The sequence below is a fragment of the Delphinus delphis genome, chromosome 11 (genome assembly GCF_949987515.2).
Source record: "Delphinus delphis chromosome 11, mDelDel1.2, whole genome shotgun sequence".
Lineage (NCBI taxonomy): Eukaryota > Metazoa > Chordata > Mammalia > Artiodactyla > Delphinidae > Delphinus > Delphinus delphis.
In genome coordinates this window covers 17,335,146-17,343,536 of record NC_082693.1, presented here as the reverse complement: position 1 = coordinate 17,343,536, position 8,391 = coordinate 17,335,146, and the positions used below count along the sequence as shown (strand labels likewise).

The following is an 8,391-nucleotide window of genomic DNA, read 5'->3' as shown; positions in this document are numbered from 1 at the left end:
TATATATATATTTTTTTTTGCGGTACGCGGGCCTCTCACTGTTGTGGCCTCTCCCATTGCGGAGCACAGGCTCCGGACGCGCAGGCTCAGCGGCCATGGCTCGCGGGCCCAGCCGCTCCGCGGCATGTGGGATCTTCCCGGACTGGGGCACGAACCCGTGTCCCCTGCATTGGCAGGCGGACTCTCAACCACTGCACCACCAGGGAAGCCCAACTCTGTATTTTTATACCATCTTTTGTTTTAATGTGTTCTCATAACAGTACTGGAAATAGACACAACTTTAACATTGCTTTTTGCTGGTTGTTAGGAGCACTAGGGAAATATTTTAGTTCTCAGCTCCACAGAAACCAAAATATTGGTTAACCTTACGTTAAGTGTAGAGCGGGAGAGAGATACATGTATGAGGCTAAAAACTCAATATCCAGAAGCCAGTGGATATACATAATTTGAGGCAAAATTGCAATGGTTTTGATCTCAGTGTGTTTATTTTGTATGGAGAGTACTTCATTAATAGTTTGTATAGAGATAGCTTAAGAGTAAATATTTTAAAAATGCAAGTGAAACTTTATGTTTTTACTCTCAGATCTCCCACACAGAAAATTTTTCTTTCAGCATTAAATGAACTGGTATCTGTTGCATGTGAGTGTATGTTGACAAACCAATTATTCAGGCAAAGGAAACCAACTTTGGGGCTGAATTACCTGGTTTGTATATCAGTCTTATTCATATTATCGCTTCAATTATTTCTTTTGCATGTATAGTACACATGGCCAATGTTCATGTCCAAAGAATGATTTAATGCTTTAAAGGATTGAACCAGTAACTCATACACTGAACATTCAATTCTAAAAGATGGTAAACTTTTCCTGAAAAACAGCAGTAATTGGAATTTGACCCAAACACTTCAAACTGATAAATTTAAAGCAATAAAGGAAATATGGATCAAATTGAGAAGGTTCAAAGGGATTTCTGGAGACTTCCCTGGTGGTGCAGTGGTTAAGGATCTGCCTTCCAATTCAGGGGACATGGGTTCAAGCCCTGGTCAGGGAAGATCCCACATGCCGCGGAGCAACTAAGGCCATGCACCGCAACTACTGAGCCCGCACGCTGCAACTACTGAAACCCACGTGCCTAGAGCCCATGTTCCACAACAAGAGAGGCCACTGCAATGAGAAGCCCGCCCACTGCAACAAAGAGTAGCCCCGGCTCGCCGCAACTAGAGAAAGCCCGTGCGCAGCGATGAAGAACCAACACAGCCAAAAATAAATAAATAAATAAATATAAAAAGTGAATCTATTTTTTTTAAAAAGGGATTTCTGTTCCAGGATATGTTTGGCAAATGCCTGGAGCAAAGTGTGAAATACTACTCTATGTGTTAAATGTCTGATAATTGATACGTCTGATAATTGGTCTCAAAGTCTGTAATAGGATTTAAAATTATTCTAAATAAAATATTACCTTCTTTGAGTTAGCTAAGAGGGCCATCATTCTACTGTAAAGAAAAACTAAGAGCTTTTATGTTTGTTGGTTTCATAATTGTGAACCTGCTTTCCCCAACAGGACTTTTCGTGTAAATATGGTAGTCAGGATATATAAGATTCCACCCAAAACTATCATTAAGATGGAAAAAGTTGGCTGAAATGGTTAGTGAAAAGCACCATACTCCTATTTTCATGTGTTTTTTCCTCATTGACTACAAGGCAGACCCGGCCTGCCAGCCAACCCACCAGCTAGTAACAAATACTAGTTTAAAACTACTGACCACTTACACACATGCACACACACATGGAACTTCTTGGCTTTAAGAGAGTTTAAACAGTGATGTTGACTATAGGCCAAACGTTAACTCTTAAATTTTCTCTCTTTAAAAACATCTCAGTGTCAAGAGTTTTTATTTTTTGGCCGCACTGCGTGGCTTGCAGGATCTCAGTTCCCCCACCAGGGATTGAGACCTGGCCATGGCAGTGAAAGCCTGGAATCCTAACCAGTAGGCCACCAGGGAACTCCCTCAAGAGGTTTTAAATGGATTCCTTATCCCAGGTCTTAATAGTTATAGCTCCTGTAGGGAGCTCCTAGTAACTCCAGAATGAAACCCATGTAATTATACTTTTGGTGGCCCTCTGATTATCTCCAGGCAGATAGTTACTACTGAGTCTTAAAAAGTTGGTAGGGATCCTTTCGTCTCACTCATGAGTGTAAAGTAACATAACTATGTTTTGATATGGTTTGTAAAGTCTGTTACCTTTTAATCCCATACCATACGTGTATAAAAGTTGAAAAAGATCTCGAGTGAGATGATTGACTTTGTGAAAAAAATGACATTGAGTAATAAATCTTCATCAGCTTTATTTTTTTAAAGGTGTTTAAAATTTGAGATGTTTCCTACATACGCTTTCTCAGCTTTTTTTGAGCCTTATAGAATATTACATGGTTGAACATCTCAAGATATAAAATTCTTCCTCCCCTTTAAAAAAAAATGACCACACCATACTGATTCCAGGAAATTCAGTTTCCTGAAAAAAACTGATGAATGGTTTATAAGTATTTTTAATAATAATTTAAAGTAAGAGATTGTACAACTAGCATGAATATATAATTTGTTAATAAATAATGTTACATACTATTCTATTTCTGAGGAAAGTTCACCTCATAATAAACGAATATCCTTAAAAACATACTGGGTAAAAATACTTAGCAAATGAGTATATCTAATGAAAGAGAAGATCAAGATATAGACAGAAATACTAGGTAATATTGCTAATTTTCCTGTCATCATTCAATTGTTCTGCTAGTATACCAGAAACTTCATGGCAGTTTTAAAGTTATTTTTATCCAGAAGAAAACCAATTGAAAATTACAGTCAGTTCTGAGAAGAACATCCTGTAAACTAGATAAGCCCTGAAATGAAAAGAAAAATCTTCCGATGATTCTTATTATTTATTATACTTAGGTGCTTTAGAAATCTTTCCATATCGCCAAACACCTCCATCTCAACAAAAAACACCTGGAAGGAAAATAGAAAAGATGCAGATAATTCTATGAGAAGAGTTCTAATACGACTTAAGGAAAAGTCTTTTCAAAAGTAACCTTATTCTCCTTGGTCTTTAAGAGAGTATAAATTCAGTTCTACAAAACTATATGGAATCAAAACCAATTTAGGCACAAATGAATTCTCATTATATTATTTATGACATATGCATGAATTTGAACTTAAGGATCTTTTAAATAAATGGAGAATCACAGTTTTAAAGGCTTTTCATTTGAAAGTTATAAATACTGCAAACGTTTTCACCCTACATAGGTTTTAGACCTCCTTAACATTACCATTCAAATGAAATGACACCTTTCAAAATAAGCTTTTTGAAAAAATCCTGATGCACATGCTACCTATTGAAAACATTTTCGGAGGTATTAATTTACATTTACATCTTGGAAGTAGTCTCATGAAAAATAATATTTTAATTATAATTCTGTTTCATTAACAGAACAGTTAACAATATAGAAAGAATCCCCCTAAGAACAAATGGCTTTTTAACTAGAGCTTCTAAATTTAACTTCTTAGCAAATTTAATTTGCCTCTTTATTATTTCTATATATTTAAATTTCCAGAAAGAGATGTAAAAGTTTTGGATATTGCCAGAGCTGAGAAAAAAAAAAATATATATATATATAAACATACAGTAAAATTCCACCTCATATAACATATATGCTTTAAATTTCTCTAGTTTGTTTGAGAATCTGGTTAGTATAGCAGAAGTTACTACCTTTTGGGTTTTCTTGCTTCATGTTTTGGCTTTGCTCCTCTAAGTTCCAGCAGCATATTTCTGACAAAACTGGAACTATCTGTTCCTGTCTGTCAGAAGTTTCATCAGAGAGATTTATCAGACTGACATTATTCTTTAAAGAACACAGAATTTAAGGAACAGTTAAACAACTTAATGTACTATTCTTTTTTTCTCTATTTTGTATTTACTTTTTAAAATAATTAATTAATTATTTAACATCTTTATTGGAGTATAATCGCTTTACAATGGTGTGTTAGTTTCTGCTGTATAACTTTTATTGATGTAGTCCCTTAACAATTTTCAAATATTTTCAAAATTTTCCCTTACCCAATTTCCTTCTTGAAACAATCTGGGAAATTAATATTATAGAACATTATCGCTTTAGCCCGTCTTTGAAATAAACCATATATTTAATCCCAAATTTGTTCTAATGCTAAATAAATAATACTAGCCCAGCAACAAAAAAGTCCTTACCTTTTAATGTCTCAGTGTCAGCAATATCAGAAAATACCTTTGTTAACAAGGAAGCTTCATGAAAAACACCAGGCTTGCATCCACTGGAGCATTTACTCCCCGACTTGCTAACCGGTAATCCAGCTCTTATGTACCCTTCACAACTTTCCCAGCTCTGACATCAGGCAGTTCAGAGAAACTCTGTCATTAATTTCCATCCCTATAGATAGAAAGTACCTCATAGACAGCAGAAGCAGATGGGTCATTATTACATTAACACATCAGTGAATGTTAACGTAGTAGATACAGAGTATCTTGTTGGAATTAATGGTGTGTCACACACAGAAGAAACTTGAATTTGCCATCTTTGTAAAGTACCAGAGTGGATTTTCATGGATTAAAGAGACGTTTGTAGTAAGGAATTGGTAAAAAGAAGTGATTAAGAATATCAACAATATGTTTACATGCAAAGAATGAAGCTAGGGACATTGAAGTGTCTACCTAAATTCAAATAATGCTAGGGGCTTAAATCCATGAACATTCAGTAGCAGATTGAGAGATAAGGGCAAAGTACATTAAAAAAAATATACAGAAGACAATTGAAAGCCATTTATAATGAAGTGGGAAGAGGAGGGTTAAAGGCATAAAAATAATTTTCAACCCGTAAATTCATTTGTCAGCATTTAAATAGAGAAACAACTGTAGCCAAGCAGTTTTTTCACTGACTTTTTCTATTATTACATAGAAACATCACAATTATTTTGAAGGAAAAGATTTATTTTTTATTTTTTCCAAATTGTTCTTTTTTTCCTGAATTTCTAAGTCATATTTAATATTCTAAGTTATGACAACTTAAGATCATATATAGCAGATAAAACAAATTCCAACTGTCAGTGAAAATGTGTATGTCTGTATAATCTAGAAAAGGTGGAAGTTCTCCAAGTAAAATTTTAAGTTCTCTGACTTCATATATTTCTTTAAAACTGAGTAATATAGTTTGAGGGTGTTTAGTAGAGATTTTAGGAGGAAAAAAACTGTTTTCCAATCCTAGTTTTAATTAACAATGATTCTGAAATTTTAGTATTTCTGTGGAAATTACTGATATTCCAAAGGGAAATATAAAATCACATGTTTTTGAAGAATAATGATTTCCCGTAAGAATTAATGTATTTAACAAAGTATATATAATGATATAGAAATAATACAGAGACCCAGAGATGTTAAATAATATGTCCTATGTCACATGTTTAGTTTGAGTTGGATCCTGGACCAGAACTCAGTTTTCTGATCCATGGTCTGGTTTTCATTTAGACCAAAATGCCTGATTTTAACCTACATATTTATTTATTTTCCTAATTGTTTTCCCTCTGAGATGTTAAAGATGACAAACATACATTCAAATATTAATTCTTTCACCACCTGGAAAATAAATGTTATAAGGAAAATAATCTTCTACCTAAGAAAGGAACAGGTGGACCTGATATTTTTAAGGACTACCAAATGCCAGGCACAGTTATTTAACTGATATGTGAGACCTCACTTCATCTGCACACCTCTAAGGTGGGTATCGTTTGCCCCAATTGATAAATGATGAAACTGAGATTCAGAGAATATAAATTACTTGCTTAAGGTTGCACAGTTACCCAAGGACAAAGTGAAATTCAGATTCTCATCTGTCTGTCCCACGACATATATTGCTTTGTTATAAAGGATCTCTATTCCTATAGACTGAATTACCAATTGCTTCTTGTAAATTCTGTATTTTATTACAACTCTTTGAATGATTTTGTTATAGCTAGACATGGCCTTATGTTGGTCTTGTATAACGTTTGGGTAAGGTCAACATCGACCCCAATCTCAAACAATTTTAGGTCTTACTTGCTTCCTATAGCAATGAAAGTCATCATGGTGGTGGTGATTTAGATCATCTTTATGAGGGAACTCCATTATCAGATCCTAAGCTCCTCCCTACAGGGCAAACATCACTATCACTCATTTTTATATTCCCTCTAGCCTTGCTAGTCAAAAGTGTGAATAAGGTGCTGGTAACTTTGACATCACGCAGGAGCATTTCAGAAACACCGAATCTCAGGCCCCATCCCACATCTTCTGAATCAGAACGTGCATTTAAAAACAGATCTCCTAAAAAAAATAAATAAATAAAATTAAAAAAAAACCCAGATCTCCTCAGTGGTTATATGTACACTTTTGAGGAAAAACTGTCCTATTTTATATTCCATTCACTGATTGATTCAGTCAGGAGTGATTAAGGACTTACTCTGTGACAGGGGATATTCTAGGTACTAGAGATACAACAGTGAACAAAGCAAAGTTCCTGGTCTCATGCAGCTTAGAGCCTGTGGAGGAAACAAAGATAAGCAAGTGAATAAGTAAATACGCAATTACAAATGGTACCTACTGTGGAGAGAATTGACATGGTGGTGAGAGAAAGAAAAAAATGGCAGCACTTAACTTGAATCCTAAAGCATGAGAGAAAACCAAGGAAAGAGTGCTGGGGAAATGTTCGAGGCCAGAGAAGCAGCATGTGCAAATGCAAGTGGAGGAACAAGAAAGTGGTAGAAAGATGATGCTGGAGACAGAAGCAGGAGCCCGAAGATGCGGGAGCTCAGAGGCTGAGCTGACTTTGGATTTCTTCAGAGGACAATCCGGAGCTATTGAAGGGGTCCGAGCAGGGGTGTGACTTGTACTCAGCATCTTTAAAACATCAGCCTGACTGCTGTGTGTGGAATAGATCAGAAGGTGGCAAGAGTGAAAACAGGACATCTGTTGGGAGACTAAGCAGTATTCCAGATGAGAGATGATGAAGCCTTGGACTTCAGAAGACTTAGAGAAGTAAACGGGTTCAAATCCTATTTGCGGTCATGACATGATGTGGAAAGGATTAGGTATGGGGAATAAATGAGAGGGAATTGAGGATACAGGTGAGGATATAATACATAATATGAATGGATGGTCTATGTATAAAATTTTTAAAAAGTAAAAGATTTTTAAAATGTCTTTAAAAAAATAATTTCTAGTTTGACCAAATGTGTGTTTTCACAATTTAAAACACCCAAACGGTATTACAATCAAAACAGCAGTCCTCTGCCTACCTCTGAATTTTGAGCAGGGGGAAGCCCAATTGGTGGGCCCCTGGGTGGTCTCATACCAGGTGGAGAAGCCATAAGGCCTGGAGCTGGGGTTGCTGGACCAACAGGTGTGGGTGGAGTCCCCTGCCTTGGTGAGTCCTGAGCTGGGGCTCCAGCAGTGCTGGCAGTAGCAGCCACTGCAGCAGCAGCTACAGTGCCTCTTCCCTGGAGTCATTACCTGTTGGGATGGCCTCCCAACCCCTCGGACAGGACCTGGTAATCCAGCAGGAGCCTGGGGAATTGGAACACTAGCTGGTACACTTCAGTCAGCTGCCTTGCCAACCCCAGGACCTCTTGTAGTTCCAGCAAGTGGTACCCAAGCAATGTCAGTATATTTGGGGGGGTACCCTCCACAGTCACAGAAACCAAGTTCTCTATGTGGCAACCCCAGACCCCAAACCTGCTTTTCTTCATGCTCTGGCTGCTTTGGATTCTTTAACCTGATCTCCTTGATCTCATTCCTGTCACAGAGGATCAAGTTCATATGTTCGTCAAAAGCCTTAAAGATGCCAATGAAGATTTGGTCATCTTGCAAGATACATCTCAATCTACAGTTAATGCACTGCAGCATCTTGCTGCTCTTTCCACAGTCATGGTTTCCATTCCACCAGATCTAATGTCCCCTGGAAGGTTTCAGGATCCTTGAGACCTAAGGGAAGGCTACAGTTAGAGGTATGACGCAGGTTCTCCTACAAACAAGGCAAGCTGGGGCAGAATCTTCAAAGACTAGATAAAGCATTTTTTTTCTTTTTGCTTTATTAAGCTACCTGGCTATTCCAATACAGCTTTACCCACCTCTTGGTGTCTCAGCTAAGAATGTCCATGTCAATTTTGCCTTAAAATCTACCACGGGTACTTGCTGCTGCTGAGATCTCTGCGGGCACAGTGGACACTCTTGATCGCTTGGTGAGGTTGTCCTTCTACGTGTGACTTGAACTTCCACCTCTGGTATGTGCCTGTTCTGTGGTCCGTTTCAGGTGTGAGCAGTCCCTGGTCTGCTCCAT

General features: G+C 37.2%; 2 pseudogenes; both read right to left on the bottom strand.

Moving 5' to 3' along the window:
* Nucleotides 1-7,327: 7,327 nt before the first annotated feature.
* LOC132434244 (small nuclear ribonucleoprotein-associated protein N pseudogene) lies at nucleotides 7,328-7,967 on the bottom strand (annotated as a pseudogene).
* Nucleotides 7,968-8,174: 207 nt separating this feature from the next.
* LOC132434461 (SNRPN upstream reading frame protein-like) lies at nucleotides 8,175-8,391 on the bottom strand (annotated as a pseudogene).